At 36.4% G+C, this 22,188-nt stretch overlaps 2 long non-coding RNA genes across 2 annotated transcripts in view; one reads left to right on the top strand and one right to left on the bottom strand.

Annotated features, from left to right (window-relative positions):
- The window catches only part of LOC113459355 (uncharacterized), a 91,791-nt gene that overhangs the window by 20,954 nt on the left and 48,649 nt on the right, over window positions 1-22,188 (top strand). Inside the window, exon 3 of the long non-coding RNA XR_012579147.1 lies at window positions 15,398-15,522. This is a non-coding gene — a long non-coding RNA (uncharacterized LOC113459355). The remainder of the gene's footprint in view (window positions 1-15,397; window positions 15,523-22,188) is intronic.
- The window catches only part of LOC113459354 (uncharacterized), a 35,534-nt gene that overhangs the window by 12,063 nt on the left and 1,283 nt on the right, over window positions 1-22,188 (bottom strand). Inside the window, exon 2 of the long non-coding RNA XR_003380511.2 lies at window positions 2,157-2,273. This is a non-coding gene — a long non-coding RNA (uncharacterized LOC113459354). The remainder of the gene's footprint in view (window positions 1-2,156; window positions 2,274-22,188) is intronic.

The following is a 22,188-nucleotide window of genomic DNA, read 5'->3' as shown; positions in this document are numbered from 1 at the left end:
TCTTCTCTTGTTCTTCACTCTGCCCCTTCCTTTAATTTATATTTGAATAGTCCACATTTCCCTCTTATTGTTAAGGAATACGGTAATCATTTAATATAGAAACATAGCTTTGCTAACTTTTTGGCTACTGATTTCAATATCAGTTAATCTTATATTTAACACTTTTTTTGCCATAATGACTTGTTGAATATGTTCCCTGTGAAACAGGTGAACATGATTAAAAGATACAGCAAAGAAAAAAAAATTATCTAATGTTTTAATGGATTGACGCAGGGAAAAGCTGCATTATATAAATTCATATGGTTTTCTTCTCTCTCATATGGTTTTCTTCTCTCTCAGACAAAATATATTTTGTTTACAGTGTTCAAAATTCTGCCCATGCCTCTCTGACAATCAAACAGGGCCTATCAAAGTCATTCCAAAAGACACATGCAGGTGAAGGCAAAGTAAAAGTGTGTTTGTATCAGATAATAGGAGGACACAAACCCAGTCTTATTTTACTTAATTCAACATTCATATTATGATCAAAATTATATCAAGAAAATGCTGCTAGTGAAACATGTTTCAGAAAAATTGTCCAGGGTCGGCTTTTTCTTTCCTCAGAATCTGCTTTTTTTAGAGGGGTACTTTATAATCTGTCAGCTTTTATTTTCAAATTTTACCTCACAACATGAAGTATCAAATATTTGGTATACTTTAATCTGTTTGTGCCATTGCTCTAATATTTATACATGTAATTGTCCATTTAAATTAAGATGATATGAATGTACCTCAGTTTTCCTGAAGTGCTTTACTTGAGCACACTTCAGTGTTGTGATAAAGTGAGTACTACCTACTACATTTTCACTTGTTTTTTCTGTATCTTCTCTACTGGAAAGAAGCATGTCTAAAATCAGTTGGTCCCCATAGCTGATGCTTGACACTGTGAGAAGCTGGGCACATGAGTAGGGCAAACATTCACAGCAGTGAATTTAAGCTCTTCCTTGTCAGAGAATACCCTTGGTATCAAAGTTACCTCAAGAAAAAACACCAAAGAAGACAGATCAGATTGAGAGAGTTGTTAATCATTATGCTGGCCTGGAGAGAGTTCTCTTAACTCTCAAAATATTTAATTCCCTCTAAGCACTGTCAATTTGATATAGCATCAACTACTCTAGCATTGCTGAGAGGGTAAAAACTAACTAAGCATTCTAAAAATATAATCCTGTAGTAGTGAGTCAACCCAATGGAATTTTCATTAAAAAAAAAAAAACAAGCAACTCATATTTGTGGAAGGTGAATATGCAATCATCAGAGAGACAAGCCATGTGAATGACAATGTGTCTTTGTCATAGTCCAAAAAAAAGAAAGACAGGTGGATATACAGACATGCAAAACCAGCTTTTAGGTAAAGGCAGTTCAACCATATATTTTGTTATATTAAACACTTCAGCTAAAAAACAAACAAACATGGTATTTGCAGCGTCTGCAACAGAAGAAAAGTATTTCTTTTTCTAAGGGAACTCCAAAGATTCCACACATATTGCCAACATTGCTTCCCATGATTACTGGAACCTAACACAGGATTTGGTCAGTCTACCTAGACTGCTTTCCAAATAGCTCTCTAACAGCAACCTCAAGACTTGACTCATTACAGGCTCTTGGAAATACCCTGGAAGAATTTTCTTTGGCATAGACAGATGTTGAAGCACCTGCACTTTTAAAATTCATTAGTATGGTGCTAGTCAGTTTGAAAAATTAAGTAAAATAAAAAAAGAAGAGCATGTTCTGAAACAGACATTTTTCTGATTTTGCGTTCAAACAGAAAATTAGGCAGTAGAAATTTTTAATAAATTAGTAAGGTTTTTTTTTTATTTGGCATAAAATCTCATAATTTTCATGTTATATTGCATTTGTTTATTTTTGGGCATTTTTTTTAAATTTGTTTTTTTGCTTGCTTTTTTTTCTCTTTGATCTTTCCCTACATTTAACCAAAATGTTTCTTGACCTCAATGACTTGGTTTATCAAACCTGCTAAATCAACACCACTTTTCTAATGAAACATTGGCCAGATACGTTCCAGCAAAATGGTTTTAACAACATGACATTTAAAGGCTGTTCACACAAGAAAGCGCTATTATATGATAAAAAAAATCATTATGTTCTTGTTCACTCACCCTTTCTCTGCTTTCGGTCATGTCATGGTTGCTATCACTCCATTGCTCTCTGGTTCTGGTCTGAGGGGCTCACACTCTGCAACTTGGTATCAGTCAATACTGTTTGGAGATTGGGAGCTGTTTACAATAAAGGATTAAATCAAATATCTGTCAGCAGTCTGAAAATCCATGCTCAAGCCAGAATGATTCACCTACACGGTTATATGAGACTCTGAAAAAATTCTTATGCCAAGGCTATGACAAACTACTTCAGTGGGCCATAGTTCAATTTCTAAACTGAAAAAGAAGTTAGGCTCCAAAATGCAATTGACTTCAGAGTAATGAATGTGTGGGAAAGTAATTGGTCTGCAAGTCGAATATGGAAGAATTGTTTCTTTTGGTGAATGCTCAGTTCAATCTTCATTGCTTATTCCACCCCTGGTCTCCTGAGATGAGACTTCTTTCAGAGGTGCCAAATAAATTGAAAATGACTTGCAGATTTTTAGAAGGCAAGTACCCCTGACTTGTGTTGGATTTGAACAAGAGCAGAGACACTGAAAGTAAATACCAAGATGTTCTATTAACAGCAATTTCCAGGAAAAAGGTACACACACCTATTAAACATGAATATTTGTCAATCTGATCCTTGTACTGCAGAACAGGCTTATGTGTATTTCTGGAATTTGTGAAGCACATTGTAATGCATAATGTCCATATCTCAGCAAAATATTATGCTGAGGGTTTTTTGCAGCAGAACCACTTATTATGTGCTTATTAGTACCAGCTAAATTTTAATAATAAATAAAATTAATCCCACTGAAGGAAACCTTACTGGAAGAATATAATACAAAAGAAAATTCACAAGCAGCTACCTCTTTTGGCTGAGCAACTCAATGAGCAGATTTCTAGGTGTACTTTTTTGAAAACATCTATGTGGCCCTTATTCTGTGGTTGGTTCTGCATGTACAGGTTCCACTTCTGCAGGAATTTTGTTAACTTCTAGGTTTTTAGAGATAAAGGGCTCAGACAAGGGCTGTGTGAGTCTGCTATCAGAGCTGTAATTGCAGGATTGGGGCTTTTATTGCTCTTTTTTCACCTTCTATTTTTGCAGGTACATAAACCTGCTTGAAACACTTGTTAATCAGAAATCTTATCTGCTGTGCTTTAGAAGTACAGGACAGATATTTGTACAAGAGGGAACTTGCAAAATTGGTTAGAATACCTTGGATAGTGCTGAAGTTGGTAAGACACAGTAACATCTGTGATTCCATGTCTGTACAACTAGTCATGTCTGAGATAGGTAGATAGGTAGGCAGGCAGATAGATATAGACACATCATTTCTAGGACATTTCACCTTTTATTTTTTTCCCCCTTAGTTTTTCTCAAAAGTAAGATTTCATGTTATAATAAATGAGGATATGGAATTTCCAAGAATCTTTCAAGAAGTAACAATACATTCCAGGGTAATGACAGTGCAGTGAAAGCTCATTTTGACTTTCAATGCTCAGCAAGTTGCTCTCTAACAGATTTCCATTTAAAGATGTCATTAAAAAGCTGATTGTTTTAAATATATGATAGATAATATTCTCTATCTAAATAATTATTTTACAGATTTTTTCCTCCCAAATAGTTTTCATAAGGAAGATTACACACCTATCTCCTCACAGGAGAAAGAAATATGGATATGGATTTACAAATTACAAGAAAAATATTCTTAGCTATTCTTGTAATGATTTAGTTTCAGTTTCATCAAAAATTTAATAGAAATACATTTAATAGTGGAATTATAGATCAGAGAATCATTGTTTTAAATCTACAGTACCAGCCAGAGCTCAGGAACTCCAAGACATTCACCTTTCTTTTTATGTCCATGCTTTGAAAAATTCAGGACTGCAAGGACATATCTCTTACCCCTTTCCATTTTTGTTTTCTGAATTTTACTTAATTACAGGATACATCCAAAGAAGGGTTGCAATACATTAAATAGGAAAGAAACAAAGTGTTAAAGAAAAAAAATTAAAACTTTTTAAAATTGCTTTTATGATTGCTCAAATACTAGCATTTATAGAATGAAGCTGAGTCAGAGGAGGTTTAGGCTGGATATTGAGAACAGGTTTTTCTCCCAGATGATGGTTGAGCACTGGAGGTCCTCAGGGAAGTAGTCACAGGACCAAGCCTTTCAGGCACATGGTGTGATTCTTGGGATATCCTGTGCAGGGCCAGGAGTTGGATTTGATGGTCCTGATGGCTCTATTCCAACTCAGCATATTCTATGATTTTATAGTAAGCTAGAATGGCTCTTGTGCATTTACAGTTTTGCCCTCAGCCAGTGAGTCCAAAAATGAATTTTAGAAGCCAAAAACTGGTGAAAAACAGGGAAGAGAGGACTAGAATCTATTCCATGTGTACCTCTTCAATGCCAAAAAAAAAATGGGGAAGCAAATACATTGCTATGGCATCTCTCCATTATCAGACAATCCCCCCTTTACTGAACTAATCCTACTGCGCCTGTTAAACTGGCTTTATGGCTTTAATATACTGGAAAGTTAAGACCAGTGGGAGTCTGGAGATTTGGAACAGTAAAACCTTTCCAGATGGAAAAGCTTCTATGATATATCAGGCTTACTCAAGCAACACGCACAACCTTTTCAAGAGAAAAAAAACTAAAAAAACTACCCCCCCCAAAAAACCCAACCAAAACAATGAAAGTGAGGGAAAAGAAAAGCAAAAGGGAAAGGAAGACATTTAGTATTTTGATTTTTCATTAAAATTTTTATTTCACATTTCCATTTTGGGTATAGGATTTAAAACTTCAGTAAAAGAGGTTCAGTAAAAGAGGTCACTGGAGAGAAAGGATTTTCTCAGAGACACACAGAATGGTTTGATCATCATTCAAATACTGAACTAACAGTGTTTAGCTGCCCACAAAGAGAATATGTTGGCGTTCACCCAGTTAAAAAAAAAAATTAAAAAATTAAAAATAGAGTCCATTAAACATAGGAATGAGTGTGGCAAGGATAGCTAATTTAGATGGAATGCAACTTTGAACTGTTTAAAATATATTGAATTTTGAATTTTAAACTTGAAATTTAGGTTAATTTCTTCCATGGGATGATCCTAGATTCTTCTTACAAGCACAATACTGAAATATACACACTTATATCCAAAGTTATTACAAATTAAATCTAACAGGAGTCAGTCCTGTGTGAATCATTTAAGTTACAGCAAACATGCATGCATTTGTGTATGTCTGTGTTGTGGTTTTAACCCAGCCATCAAACAAGCCCCATGCAGCTGCTTGCCTGCTCTCCCACCAGCAGGACTGGGGAGAGAATCAGAAGGGTGAAAGATAGAAGAATTGTGGGTTGAGATAAAGACAGATTAAGAGGGAAAGCAAAAGCCACTCATGCAAACTAAGCAAAACAAGGAACGAATTCACTGCCTCCCATGGGCAGGCAGGTGTTCAGCCATCTCTGGGAGAGCCAGGCCCCATCACACATAATATGACACCATCACTCCAAATGTCACCCTCTGTCTTCCTGCTTCCCCCAGGTTTATAGACTGTGCTTTATTTTATATGGTATGGAATATTCCTTTGCTCATTTTTGCTCAGCTGCCCTATCTGTGCCTCCTCCCATCTTTGCATGCATGCCCCCATCTCCTCACCAGTGTTCCAATACAAAAAAGGCTGAAAAGGCCTCAGCTCTGTGCAAGCACTGCTCAGCAATAACAAAAGTACCTCTATTATCAACCTTGTGTTCAGCAAAAACCCAAACCACAACCTTATAACAGCCACTGGGAAGAAAAGTACCTCTAACACAGCAAAACCCAACACAGTCTGTAAAATCATATATTTCTGTTTTGCACTGGGATTAAATGGAAAGAAAGTAAGCTGCTCCCATATCATTCATTGTGAAGGAGTCATCATATGGGTGAGTTGTTGCTCATCATCCCTACTGCATCAATAAATCTTCATTTTATAAAGGGTTGTCAGAGTCTATCTCTATTTGGATGACATCCCAGTGAACACAGTGACTAAAAATATATATACATGTTAGAAGACTTCCTCTTTGCATGCTGTACTTACCTTTTAAATGGAATCAAATGCTGGTGGAGCGGAATTTTCAAACCCAAACCCTCACTTTCTCTTTGTAAGGAATGTTATTTTACCTTGCTATGGTAAAACATGCATTTATGGGTAATCAGCTAGCAAAATATATCTTTACATTTCACCCTTAGACCACTGATACAGTGAAACTCTAAGCTGATTATGATGGAAGGATAGCTTACACATATCTGTGATGGCTGTTGTGGCTGAACCCTAGCCAGGAACTAAGTGCCATGCATCTGCTCACTCACTCCCCTTCCTCCCTGGTGGAAAGGACAGGAGAATCACAAAAAGATGACACCCATGGGCTGGGGTTAGAATGGTTGGATAATTTAACTAAATTAAAATAAACTAGAAATAATAAATACTAATATTAATACCAGTAATTGCAGTGAATGAGAGGGAGAGAGGGAAATAGAAATCAAGACAGAGAAGTGGTGCACAATACAATTGCTCACCACCCACAGAACAATGCCCATCCCACCCTTGGCCCTTTGTGACCCAATCTCCCCAGTTTATACACAGTATGAAGAATCCCTTTGGCCAGTTCAAGTCAGCTGTCATGGCAATGCTCCCTCTCAGCTTCTTGTGCAGATCTGCACTGGCAGAGCATGAGACATTGATAAGCCCTTGACTTAGGATGGGCATTGGTCAGCAGAAACTAAAACATCAGTGTGTTATCAACATTATTCTCATACTAAATCTAAAACACAGCAATTTATCTTTCTAAGAAGAAAATTAACTATATTTCAGCCAAAACCAGGGTAATAACTTTGCACTAAAAGCTCACTAAACACTCAAATAACAAATGTGTAGTCACTCTAAAATCACTGAAACTGGACTAGGTAGTTTAACAGCTTCAGTACATCGACACAATGCTTCAGACACGGTGCTGTAGGAACATGCTTTATACATCGTTTATGACCACAACCACTCCTATTGATCTGAAGAACACAAGCTGAAAGCCTTGGGAAGAAGGAGCTAAATGTTTCCAAATGAAATAGTACCCCATTAAAAAGATATGGATCAAAAGTGTTACATTTAAAGGGCCTTTGCATATTTCTTTCTGGAGAAAGTGCATACAGAAACAGTACAAAAATCAGAGAAATTAGTAATGTGACATAGGTTATTAAAAAGGTGCTATCAAGAGTCAGAGAATATAAAAATATGCTGCCCATCTTACCAATATACTGAAATAACCTATATAAAATGACTATATCTATCCTTATTTCTCTCCTCTGGTGATAACAAATACAGATTGATGCATTCTATTTCTCGTGATAAAAGCAACAATATTGGCTATAATGGTCAATTGTTAAAGGTACCATTCATCAGGTTTGAATGCTAAGGGCCAGTTGCCTTTGTACCTGACAGAGCAATACTGCAGTGCTGGGAGAGAAAAGAGGCTGTGATCAGCAGGAGGGGCTGCAGCATCAGAGGGGAGATGGTACCCATGGAAATAAAATACCCTTGCAGGCTGTCTAGGAAGAACACAGCCTGCTACACTGGAGACAGGTGAGCGGGAGAAGTAAGCTGTAGTGGCTGCAAAAAGCCTGAGCTGTAAAGGGTATGGCAGGCATTTCTTTTTCACAGTCGTTCTTTTTCAGGAGAGAGAGAAAAAGAAAAGGGGTAAGGTGCAATGAAATTTGAAACATCTTGCTTCCAGAAAATTTGGACTTGGCAATATTTGCTTCCCTCACATTTGAGAGAAATAAAATTAGAGAAGAAAAAGGAGAAAAAACTGAGTATTACTGGCATCACCCATTCCTTTATGGTGGACATGTATCAATGAAGAAATGCAATCCTTTCTGAGGAGCAGTGGAATTGCACTGTGAATTTAGAGCAGGCAAAATGTAGTTAATAACTGAGCCAGATGGAGCTTCATCTGCTGGGGATTCACTTTAGAAATCGAGAAATTATTGGTAAATACGGGCTCTGTCTTTTTAAATTTAGGATCTTGGGAAATAGTGACATCTAGTTTTGATGTTTAGCCAGGAGAAACAGTTATATTGAGGGATAAGGTGATAGGAATGTTAATTTGAGCAGAGACATCAAAAGCTATTTGCATGCTAATCAAGTCAGCATTAGCAAAGCCTCCAAATTCAGTGTATATCAGCTGAAGTTCTCACATAAACAGGTTTCTGCCTCATGAATGCTTGAGTACAAAGCCATACAAAACTAAATTATTTGAAACATAATCTTGTACTTCGGCACTAAAGAACAATAGGGAGATGAGTTAATGAGTAAAAGATGAATCTTATCCTTAGATATCATAGTGTTTCTGGGAGCAAGAATACTTTTGAGGAAACCTCAGTGTAAAGCAAGCCATAGATTAATTACTGAAATCAGCCTTTCTTGACAATACAGTTTAGCATTAAATATTAATTCATTGAGAGAATGCAATGAAGGGGGAAAACCACAAAATCATGCCAATGATTTAAATAAACGTCAGTAGGGTTAGATTGTTTGCTAGTATCAGACTCAGTCCCAAGAGTCATAAATCTACCATTGGCTCTCACCCAAAGGGCCCAGGAGGAGCAGGGGAGGTAAGTTTGAGTATAAGAGAAAATTTCTTCACTGAGAGGGTTGTCAAGCATTGGAACAGGTTACCCAGGGCAGCTATTTAAAAAACATGTAGATGTGGGTCTTGGGACATAGTACTGGACTTGGCAGGACCAGGTTAATGGTTGGACTCAATGATTTTTAAGGTATTTTCTAATCTAAATTATCCTAACTGGCTTGGTGTAATAGAACTGGAGAGTACTGCAAATGTTGTCATAAGAGTAGGCTTACAGTGTTATATTGGCTGCAAACCCTGTATCTTTGCTGTTGTCAGCACGGCACCATCATCCCTCTGTTCCCAGGTTCTCCTGAAGACCCAACTCAGTGCAGCTTTGGGGATGGCATATTTCCATGGTGCCACACAGGATTATTTTGCTGGGACCACCTCATGCATTGATGTATGACCTGAAATTTGCTTGACATTACAGGTTTATTGGGTAGGTAGAGTCCTGTTCTAAAACCCACAAATCTGTGCCCAAATCAATGCCCAGACCCACCAGTTCAAACTGCAAGAAGGTGGATCCAGGTGAACAGGGCACTCCTGTCTGTAAACTTAAAGACATGTCATATCTGCACCTGACTGCTTGGCCATTATATGCAGTGCCTGGTGCTTGAGCTGTAGCCTTTACAAAGTACTTGAAATTACCTTTGGTACCTGTTACAACCCAAGGTCACTCGTCATGTGTTTTAAAGAGACTTAGGTACTGCAGTTCCCCCAGCAGAGAAAGGGAGAAAACAACAAACTTCTCAGGAGGTTGAACAGCAAATTTTAATAGCAAACCTTTGAGAATAAGGTATTTGAAAAATTTTAAAGCATCATCCAGTCTCAGTAAGGCACTTCACAAAGCACTGACTTAGCATACTCTAACTTTACTCCAATTTTAAGATACACAGCTTTTGAGAAGAGGAAGTTAGGAGGAGAAGGAGAGAGAAAGGAGAGAGAAAGAGATCAATAGTTACAACCCTGAATCCATTGTGGTCTCAGCTGCTGTGAGGTCTGAGGCAATGGGGTAGTAGAGACCAATGTCATGGCCTTTGCTCTGAACTCCCCCCAGCTGGGATTTCAGTTGTGCCACTGGCTTGGTAGCAATTTTGAGGCTGGACCAGAGGCTCCAATGGGTGGGATGTGAAGTAGTGCTCTGCCCAACCTATGCAGATCTTGCCCTGCCCTCCCCCCATATATTAGTTGTTTAGAGCCATAAGTAATTTCTCCTGGCTCCTACAGTATCCTTACTGGAGGAGTTATTATTTCAACTTTTCACTGTTCTCTTTAGTAATTTTTCAGAACAAGTCACATGTATTCATTAACCACAAAGCTTCAAATCAGTCAGGAGTACCATGGTTTTCATCATCTTCTGTCAAAAATTGCTATAAAGAAGAAAATATGACTTTTGTTATCCAGTTTATTCCAGATTAGTCTGTGTGGTCTGAGATGCACTGATGCAGTCAGGTAGCCCCTGGCTGGGTGATGGCCAAAGGCAGCCTATAGCCAGGGGCAATTGACTACTAAGAGACAGCAGCAAGTACTGGTTTTTCATTTAATCACCTATCTGTCTCTCAGCAGAGAGACATAGCCTTCAAATAGCCACAAGCATCCTACATTCCAGAACATTCAAAGAGGACTCTCATTTTGCATCATATGCAATATGCTAGTAGTAGGCTATTGGCTAAGCTTCACATTACATCAGAAATTTCAGAAAAGTGCATACAAAAGCAGTAATTTTGTCATAAAGTCACAGGGGTTGTCACAGAGGGCAATGATGCACAGTGTGGATGCACTAACATGGAATACAAACCCCTTTCTACCTCTGGATCTAGACTCTCTCCATGTGGTAAATAAAGCATGTAGACATGATTTACCACTTGCAAACATCAATATTTTTAAAAAAAGTTTTTCTTCCATGCAGAATAAGTCCACTAATTTTCCCTCATTTGCTTTAGCAAATCCCCATTTTCATTTTATAGAACTCTGCTAAAAGGGAGATCACTTGGTGGTGCCTAAATTTTGATATACTTAGCAATTTAGCTAAAAACTGAAATTCCTCTAGGAGTAGTTCTAGACGTAAACATGATAGATGATATTTTTTCATGGTCATAATGAACTTGCTGTCTTTGCTGCAAATGAAAGCTAAAAGGACAGATTAATGTAGAGGAAATAAAGTAAAAAAGGAGAACAACTAGTGAACAGACAAAAAACAATAAAAAATGAGAAAAGCAGTACATACCTAGGTAGTTTTTATCCAGAGGTGCTCTTTTGAGTGCAAGAGCAAATTGTTCATCCAATATTTCTTTTTTTCTGATGTGCATATTGAACATGGTATTATTGAAAAAAGGTGGAATGAAATTTATATGGTGTGACAGATGTAGCCAGTGGACTGCAATTCCTTTTTTATAAAACCCTATCTATAAGTGATGTCCTGAGCAGACTTTGTATTTTCTGATTTGAAATGAGTCATATAATTAGAATTTTATAATCACCATTTTACTCTGTATTTATTCAATATCTCCTTTCTCTTTCTACATGAATGTGTACCCACATAAATGTCTATATCTATAGCTGTACATAAAAGAAATATCTGGAAGGGCAGTTTTTTCAATAATAAGCTGACGTTGCACCCCAATCACACTGGTTGCCTGGGCGCTCTGATTCCCTTTGGCTTTTGGCGTGCACGTCAGGAGTGGCCGTGTCCCGACTCAGCCGCTGGCAGGCAGGATCACGGTTTGGCCACTGACTGGGATCCCAGACAACCAGGAGTGGCCAGTAAATGTGGATCCACATCTTAGGATTGATGCAAAGGAAGAAGGATGGACTCTTTGCTTGTTTCTCCATGCTGCCTTTATTCTTTCCAGTGACGGGAGTGGCACCATGGCTACAGTGCCATGCGGGAGCAGGGCAGGTGATGCAGCGCCACGTGGGAGTGAGCAGGTGAGGGAGCAGCGCACCTCGAAGGGGGACGGTGGCAAAAGAGTGGCAATCAAAGAAAAACAGCGGCTTTTATGGAGGCAGTGTGGATTCCCAGTGTGGATTCCTGGTGTGGATTCCCAGTGTGGACTCGGTGCGGGAGGAGACTGTCTAACAAATCAAGGACTAGGTAGGAAGGGTCTGGGGGCACAAATGTAAACATAATACCAACAGAAAAGGGCACAGGAAAGGTGCATAGCAAAGACAGAAAAGAAATATCATAACTGACAGTGAAGCTTCTGGATAAATGGGTGTAGGAAATTATGACAGACAGGCTGCAGGGGCAGGATTTTTGAGGATAGACAGGGAAGAATCTGGAATTATCATTAGTGGCATGGGGAAAAGGCAGGAAGACAGGTAAACAATTTTAGGGGGAGACTAAACAAATGATCTTCAAACCCTCTCTGCCACAATAAGCAATAACTAAAACCACACTAGTACTGTAATTTTTTTAATGCATTATATAAATAGATTGTTTTCCTATGAATGATCTTTAGAATTATACATTCCAAGAGTTTTGAATTAAACTGCCAATAGTATGACACTTCTACATGGCTTCACTGGCTGGAAAATCTGAGGAAGATATTAACTCTCTTCCTTTTACAAAGTCAAGTAACTAATTTTTTCATAAATACAAAATAAAAACCAAAAACCCAAGCACCAAAAAAAAACCCCAAAAAAACCAAAAACCTAAGAGAAATGCAAATTTGTGCAAGTTGGTTCATGAGTTAGTCATTATGTTTTTCAGGCACATTAAGGTTTCAATATTTTGCCCAGTCAATATACAGAACTTAATAAGAGGTTTTTGCATGGGTCAAGAGATTTTCATTAGTTATTAATGTATATTGGTGGGAGTATAAAAGGAATCCAGAATGCATCAAAACAGACTTACTCTGTCTCACTACTATAAAGTTTAGTCCCTTAGAAAATTTATGAATGTAATTTGACTAAAGCATAACTAAAGCATATTCAAGTACAAATGTTCCCATATGTAAAGAAGAGATAATGATGACTATAAATCAGTATTCAGAAAAAAAATCTTTTTGAGAGCAATGCAGTTAATAGTAAATAAAAATAGGTTCTTATTGACTACTATAAATTATTTATGTTCCTATATCTTTCTTCATTTCTTTTTAAGAGTTTCTGTATTTTTTTATATATCCCAAGTTTGTTGAAAAGGGAGCCAAGAGAATTGATGATGCATATATCTGCAGGGAAGCATAATAAGGATCTATTCTGGGGTACTGAGAGAAGTAGATATAATTACCTTAGGGAAAAATGTATCAAGCATGTACAAATCTGAACGCTGTTAGTTTGTGGATTTAGGATGTTTTTAATAAAAACCCCTATAAACTCGTTTTTCCTTAAAGAAAAAGAGAATCTAGATAGCACTGATATTTTGGCCAGAGTGGGGCGTAAACACAGGTGACAAGTACATTACCAAGTCTAGGCCACATGCCAAATGTAACTTCTTTTACCTTTTGACCAAAAAGTAGAAAGTGTTTCTTCTTAAGCATTTCTTAATTCTCAATGCTCCATCCAAAATATCTGCCGCTATCTCCCACATTGTACCTTGGGTCATCAGTATGAGTCCCTGAGTTCACAGGGTTTTGTACCTCCCCAGCCTCTTTGCAACATTGTCAAAAGGCACATCTGCATGTAAAAAAGAAACATCTTCAATTCATTTTCGTCTTTCATTGCCCACTCACAATGTAATTTATTTTTTTTATTTGATGCCTCTTGTAATAACAGAATACAAACAAGAAGCTTGAAAGACCAAGTAGAAAACTAGGAAGGATGAAATGCATGTGAGGCACTTTTGGGTGAACAGATGGAGAGCATGGTGACATAGACGGCAGCTGATGTAAGGCTGTGGTGTGAGATTTTGTATCCTCACCCCAGATGTTTCCCAATTGACTGCAGAAATATACCACATATACACTAGCTGTCTAACAGAGTTAGACAAATGGTACTAAAAAAAACTTTCTGAGTTTTTTGAAGGTTTGCACGGGGATAAGACTGCTCCATTCTTTATTTTATGAGGGGTGAATACAACAAAGTGCATGAAGCATTTCAAGAAGCATGTGTATCGCATCTGCCCACTCGCTCACAACATAGAAAGAAAATGTAAGGAAAAGGCTTATATTCAAAGATACAAAAAAAAAAAAATTGCTTACTCACACCTTTAAATTTTCTACCTGTAATAAGATACAAAGATAAGGTCTATGAAAGTGTTACACATATTTTATGTGATTTAGGCTAGATCAGAAGATATATTGGATGACACAAAAAGTTCACAGGTGTGAGATCATTTTATCCTTTTCTCATTGCAATTTCTAATTTCTGATGCTAATTTTCTAACTCTCTTTTTTTATGGGCTGGCTTTTTTCTCTGCATGTCATGAACACTTCTAAGAGCTAATTTATATTTTCAGCATATGGAAAGCCTTGAAAAAGGGAAAGCATTTTAGCATGTAGTACTGCTGGTCCTTTCTTCAGATCAGGCATCCACATAAACAAGTGTTATATCTTTTTTCCCAAAGTAATATGTACTGTGTTCTTAAAATATAAGGTCTAGGAAATATATATTTACTGATGTCATAGCAATAGCATTCAGTTCATAGGTTAAAATAAATGGAAGCATGTGACAGAGAAAGCAGCAGAAAAAATAAATGAGAAACTACATTTTATGAATAATCTCTTTTATAAAATAGCCAATTTTCTCCTTGTTTCTGCCTTCTTCCTACATTTTGGAATTTGGTACTCATAAATAATCTTTGAATTGTTGTTTAAAAATTGAGAGTTAATCCCACACTATTTGAGCATTAAATAGGTCTCCAGCCTAGCTAGTTAGTATATGTTAACCTTACATGTTCAATAGTGCAAGGGTGGAGCACAACTATATTGCAGAAATTCTGTATTTTCCAAAAATATAGATATACCAAAGTAAAAATCTGCAAAATGGCAAGTTGGTTTCCTAGGGTCTGTAAACCTTTTCAGAACATGCAAAGAAATTCTGAGTGAAATCTCAAAACATACCAGTATAATTACAGAAAATAAATTGTATAATCTGCCCAAACAGAAGTGGAAAATTGTGGTGCATTCTGTTTATTTTTTATTTTACTATGATATTATGTGGTGGCTTATTTAGAATAAAATAAAATAATGTGTTTCAAGCCAAGCCTAAATAGTCCACTCCATTTTGCAAAGCCAGGCTGATTGTTGGTGAATCTTTTAGGCGGGTAAGTCATCACAGCCAGGCATCAGGAGTCAGGGCAGAGGTTTCTCTTCTTTTTAGTATGACAGTTTTTGGATGAAAAAGAAGAGACCCATGGCTGGCAATTTTATCTGAGTTTCACATGTCGGTGTTAGCTGTGCCTTCTGAATATGAATTGCCATAGGCACGAGAACATCTTTTGAGTCTGCACTGAGAGCAACAGTGTGGCACTGCACTCAGGGACCCGCTGCCCCAGCACAAGCTCCCTGCTGGAGAGCAGAGGCTGGCAGCAGGACACAGCCCATCCAGCTCAGCCTTTCACCACTACACAAGTCCTCCTGAGCCTTGCGAGCATTACACTAGGTCTCATACTGATAACAAAGGTTAAGGCAATAATCTCTTTCCCTTTGCAGATAAGGACTTGAAAACTGCCTTTGCAGTCTCTCTCTCTCCTGTGCCGCACAGAGACATTCCTTCAGCCTGCGATTTCTCTTGGTTTAAGCAGTATTTATCAAATGGAAACATATGTATACAGTGGGTAAGTAAATATTTGTCACATTTTGAAGAGGAGCTTGCTTCCCTTTTGTTTTGTTGTTGTTGTTTTTCCTTAGCAGAAGTATTCTTAAAATATACATAGGAACAGAAACATGATAAAGGAGCTTAATCATTTTAGCTCCCCTTGAACAGTAAAACAAATGAATTCTTAATCATGTTGCTTTGTGCTTGCTTGTAGTCCCTACTGAGAGAAGGATGGAACAGCCTGAATTTAGACAATACTGTATTGTTCCCAACTACAGCTTTTATATACACTGAGTTTGTATAATATCTTTGGGAATAACTTAAAAAAATTAGGATAATTTTGTAAGTTTCCAAAGCCGAGTAAACTAGATCCCAACTAACTTGAACATACTTAATTTATTCTTTGCAAATCACCTGTGTTTGTAAAAAAAAAAAAAAAAGGGGTGTTTTTTTGTGTGTGCTTTTGTCTTTTTATTTGCTCAGTTTATATTTCATTTGTATTTTTTGTTTTTATTGTTGATTTTGGTTCGTTTGTTTTTTAACGTGTGTATGACTGTTTAAGAACTTTTCCCACAATTTGTGGTAACACTTGTGAGACTATGCTTTTACTCTTCTCTGACTTTCCCTCCAACATATTGATCTTTTTATTTCCACTATTGAACCATGGGTTATTTTTAGAACCTCATCACAAGCACCAAGTGTCAAGTGAAATGGAAGGAGTACACCAATTAAATATCAAACATCAATAATTTCGCCTATATAAACCTTAAATATGAGGGACCAGATCCTCATATCACATTATTTCAGCAAAATAAGTGCCATTGAAATGAACTGTAGTGTTTCAAATAAATACCACATGCATAACTTAACAAGTGCAACCCCTGTTCCAATATTCACCTCAAATAATGGCCCAATTTTACTCATTAAGTCTTGCAAATTTATCAGCAATCTATTGCTTTTTTGACACTTTATCTCTAATCCATCTTGCCCAAAATGTTATTCTGCTTTGTGAGGTTTGGGAAATCATACCCTGTGCACTTAGACATAAAATCAAGAGTAATTTGAAGGTACAGGCAAAGAGCCAGCCTAATTGAAGATGATGTATTTTTTTCCCCAGACTGTGCATTTTAGTACACTCCTATATACTAAAATTAAACCCTAACTGACATTCTGCTTAAGACGAACTGAAGGAAATTATTATTCCTTTTGTGGAATTTATTTATTCATTGTGTTAGGGTGAAAAAAGGAAAGGAGCATCTAACTTTCTCTGGTACATTTTAAAAGTCAGGTAAGAGTCACATGTACTTAGTACCGATTTTTAGCTCATCAGTCAGTTTTGATTTAGTCAAAGATATAATTAGGTTAGCATTTACTTAAGACTACAGGTGGGGGTATGTAACTGAATACAGAGAAGTTTCACAAAATTCTATATCAAATTATATAGCTAGTGATAAGTCTACTCTTACATTACTCCAATTCTGAATCATGACAAAAACAGAGACTGAACCTGAATAAAAAATATACAGTGAATAGAATTCTCTTCAATAAATCTAACCACACTCAGGAAAAAAAAAAAAAGAAAAAAATAAACAGGAGAAGACATTTTAACATATTTTCAATTTTAATTGGCATTCAGAAAACTGATTTAAACTGCATCAATGAAATAACTCTTTTTCCATTATGTTCTCAGACTCCATGGAGAAGAGACACTATTGCCTTAATGATAAAGGCTCTTAAATGGAGAAAAGCTTATGTGAAAACAAATTTAAGTACCTTGACATTTTCATTACTTTGGACACACACACATGCAAAATTTACAAACCATTCTTAATTTGTTTGCCAAGATATTTTTAGTAACAGCAGAATGAGTCAGACAGGAAATAAACTTCAGGAACCTATTATTTTAAGAAAAGTCTAACAGAGGAGGGCATATTGTTCTAGGTATATATTGCCATGTTTCTGAAACAGACATTGGAATAAAAACCACAAATTATTTCAGAATCTCACCACATACATTTGAGATGTGTCTTTCTATTTTGGCTTTCATTTCTATTCCAAGGTCTTTTTGACTGTTTTAATTTATTGATTTTCTATCTGTAGCTTCCAGTGAGTTGAGTCTTAAGTTAGAGGAGTCTTCAAGCCAGTATTCTCTATTGACTGAAAAATTAAGATAAATGTTATTTAGGTTCTGCAAAAGCCATTTATTCCTTCCTGATTGTACCAGCATTTTTAATGGCAACTCTTCCAATTTTGCCACAGCTCCTTCTACTTCTCCATTTTTTTGGGAATTCAATGTCACACATTTTTCAATTAAAAGAAAAAAATAAACAAAAAACCAAAAGCACTGTAAAAGTTTGCCATGTTTTGGCCTTGTGTGGGTGGGTGATGTTTGTTTGGTTGGTTTTGATTGCTATGGTTTCATTTTTTTTAACTATGAGGGTGGTCAAACACTAGAACAGGTCACCCAGGACACAAAGGAGTCCTTATCCTTGGAATTAATAAACACTTGAGTGGACATGGCCTTGAATAAACTTCCCAAGAGGACCTTGCTCTCAGCATGGGGTGGGTCAAGACAAATTGTGGAGGTGCCTTCCAGCCTAAGCCATCCACAGATTCTGTGCTTCTGTATATGAATAAGGTATAATGGAATGTTAGACAATTCAAGAAAGTCGTAAAAGACAAGCTTGTAATTGGTGCAAGTGTAGCTTTCTGTCAGCAAACCAGCAGCAGAAACATAGAATATATTTTAACTTAAAGACAGGAGACCCTGCCCATAGACTGAGAAAATTAAAATAAAATTTATTGAGGTAAATTAACTAAACTTTTATGCCTCCCAATTATAATTTGAAAGGTTATTTACCAAAGAATATTTTCAATAAAGCATCAAAAGAGCTCTCTAGGTAAGTGCAAGAGTAGGTGATATCTGACTCTCAGAGTATAACCTCATCCACAACAACGTACAGCGTCTTCCACTGGAATGAAACACTGAGCATGACTAGCTATTCCCCCTTTCCACAGAGACCTCCATTCACTATTGTCAATTTGTTTTTATTAAGCAGGGAGGCATACTATTTACTGAGCTGGCCTGTTGCTCTGACTTGTTGCCAGATTCTCAGATTCTCATTCCCTTAACTTACCTCAGGGCACCAGCAGTTATGTCTCATTCTGCTCCTTATGCTGCTAAGCCATCCCATTCCCATCCCTTGGATTGTGTCACCTTACAATGAATTTTTTACTTTAGCTTATCAAAAGTAGCATAGAGAACTAATGCTTTAGTCACAGGAAATGTAACTGAATTCCTTTCTCGCTCAAGTAATAGAAGACAAAAAGGTAAATGCGCCTGTCCTGATGAATGTAGTTTCTCCCTTGTGTAAGCAGACATTTGATGTTAATTTGGCTTCCCTTGAAAGATTTTAAAGCTAATGTTCTTTTCCTCCTTCTTATTATATCATCAGTACTGTCTGGTTTTAAGATAAACCTGCAGCCTGGAAGCCCCAAAGGAACAGCAATATCCACAGTTCTGTGCAAACCAGAAATTAATAAGTCTATTGAATATATATATCAATAGTCTCTTAAATTTTCATATATATAGTGGGTAAGTCTTACATATTTAGAGGAGTGACAAATAAATGAGTGCCACAAAGGAATTCAGTGCTGGAGTCTGCCCCTAGTCTATTTCATGGTAGTTTCATGCAGATGTTACCACTCCAACATTTAATACTCTCTCAAAGACTGACATTACTCTCAAAATGGTACTTTTGTCCTCACCATATTTCTTGCTGACAATGCCTAAAATTGAACCCAATAGTCCTGCCATATGTGCTTCCTGCACTATCCTGGTTTTTTGCATTCTGACCCTCAATAGGAGTACATATGTCCTTTACAATGTCGGAGAATGTCTTCCCCACCCCAACTTTTAGAAAACTCTGCCTGTTTCTTAATATTCCGGACACATGAGTTTACTGTATATTTTAAGTTGATAAGCAATAGTTTTTATTTGCTCATTTCACTTTTATTCAGCATTGATTCATCTTTTTACATGGAAGCACAAGAAGGATTGAAATAGAAAACAAGGCCATTACCCTATTTGAGAGAAAACCTTAAAATTCAAGTGCTAAATTCTAGCTTCTGTCTAGTCTTTACAGATTTAAAAAAAAAAAAAAAAAAGCAAAAAAACCCCAAACAAACAAAAAAACCCCCAACAAAACAAAAAGGCAATTCCTGGAGTGGTGATCCTATAAGGGGAAGTGGCTGTGTAAAGAAAGACACCAGTGGAGTCTAAGATTACATGTATGGTCCAGATAAAAAAATAAAGAAGAAGAGCTTAGACAACACATATTCACACACATGATAAGTTTTCGAAATATAATAATGGAAAAGATATGAAGGTAAAATAGTTTGACAATTTTAACACAGTCAGGATTGCAAAAGGCTCACAAACCCAGTGTATTTTGAGTTATTTATCCACTTCCCTGTATTACAAAAACAAACAAACAAAAACCAAAACAAAATAAAACAAAATCAAACAAATAAAAAAAAGTGGAGAGCTGCTTATAATTTCTACTAGCTAAGTGTCTGTGCTCATACCTTCTTTCTTAATCATATAATTGATTATTTTGCTGTCTTGGACTGCAAATAAGCTTACGAATTCACTCTTTTCTGTCAGCTACACTGTTGTATCCACTTCTCTTCTCTGAACTATACTTCTTGGTTTTACTTCAGTGAGTTATTAAAAGCTAAATTCTATGACTTTTTGATAAGGAAAGCTGAATAAATAGAGAACAGTATTTTAAATAGCTTCTTAGCATCATGGGTGATGGAAGGGTAATCTGATGATTCTTTCTTCACAGGGCATATCATTGATATAATGTGAGATGTGTGAGCTTCCTAGGGCAAAAGGTTACTATTATTACTTTCATCATTATCATTACTGTTTACTGTGTTGAATTTTTAACTTCTCTTTGGTTTTAACATAAGCTTGGAAAATCTTATTCTCTAACCATTGTATTTAATTAGTCTCTAAAGCATAAACTTTCTTAACAATACAAAATTCTATTAACTTTCTTAAGATACAAATAATTTGCTTTGTAAACAGTATAGGCAGAATTAAGTAAATATGCTAAAAGGACCCCAGCTGATTGCAAGGAGGAGAAGGATATCTCCTATCAAAAAGATAAGGACTCTTGTTTCTTGATATCTTAAAGCCAACCATGAAGTTTAAAGGGTGCTCCAAGGCCACTGAGACATATCAGTGTCCTAATCTCTCCAACATATCTGTGAAACCCTCCATGGACATCTTATTCAGTAACATGGACAGAGGGATTGAATGCAAGTTTAGTAAATTCACCAGCAACATCAAGCTGTCTGGTGGCATCAACATGCTGGAGGGAAGGGATCTCATCCTGAGGGCTTTACCCAAAAAAAGCCCCATTTTTTATGGTTATTTTTAAACCCAGATTCAATCAAGACAGAACCAATTAACCACAGGAAACCAATCAAACAAACCAACAAACAAAAAGACAAAAAACCCTGCAGGTTCTCATAAAACTCTTTCAAAGCATTAAGAACACCTTGCTGAAATTTCCATGCATAAGCAAAATGTTCGTTTTTCATGTCTCTATATTTAATTACACTGTGATAATGGTGCAAAAAATTGGAGATAATAGCAGTACTTGCTGCAAGACAAATACAACATATTTCATTAAAAACAAAGTGCCCATTCTGCACAGGAAAATGCTTTTTGCTTAACATAGAGATTTAATTGAAAAACCACTAGCAATTTATGACAATGATCATAAATAGGTCTAAAGTTAGCTTATGGAATCACTCATCAAAATGAGCAAGCTGCACCATGCACTTGCAAATCTCTTAATTTAAGGTTTTGGATCTATCTCCCTTTTCCTCTTTCTTCTTTACTTTTTATCAGAACAGATCATGATATTTTATGGGATTTGTAAGTGGCACTCAGAGTAGGAATGGAATCCAAACATCCCCACATTCCTTTTTCTGCACCAAATGTACATCTATACCTAATATTAGATCTTCAACAATAACAATAGTATTACATCTATTTTAAATTCAGTGCTTGTTTGCTTATCTGTTTCTTCAGTTTATTTTTTTTTTTCATTTTGCATCTTTATTTTTCTATTCAGCCATTTTCTTGTCTACAATGTTTTTTTTCTTTAGCATTTTTTATGATCAATATCATAGTGTTTTGTGTTTTACTTCTTTTCATCATTTGGATTGCATGCTTTGGAACCTCTGAAATTATCTCTATGGCAATGGCAGCCTACTGTCACTGTATATAAAACACACTGACTGTTGCCTGGTATTTGTCTGAAGACTTTCACTATTTTGGAGCAGGTTGTAAGACCAGCTTTAGAGTACCAATAAAATTTGTTTATTTTTCTTTTAATTGCAATATATGTTTTTCCTCTCCAAACAGAATTGTTGAGTATAATTAAAATAAAGAGCAAATTCAAATCCAACTGAAAGCTCTTTTCTATTTTAGAATTATTAGCTGTTTCTTTGAAGAGAATGGCAGAAGAAAAAATATATATACTAAGATATGAAAAACAATGAACACATTATTAAAATTAAATCACCCACTTATCAGCCTACTTGGTATATTTATCCAATGCTTTTTATTTAAAAAGAAAAAGCAGAAAATCAACCAAACAGAAAA

The sequence above is a fragment of the Zonotrichia albicollis genome, chromosome 2 (genome assembly GCF_047830755.1).
Source record: "Zonotrichia albicollis isolate bZonAlb1 chromosome 2, bZonAlb1.hap1, whole genome shotgun sequence".
Classification (NCBI taxonomy): Eukaryota; Metazoa; Chordata; class Aves; order Passeriformes; family Passerellidae; genus Zonotrichia; species Zonotrichia albicollis.
Note: the sequence above shows the minus strand (reverse complement) of the source record. Positions and strands in the feature narration are given on the sequence as shown.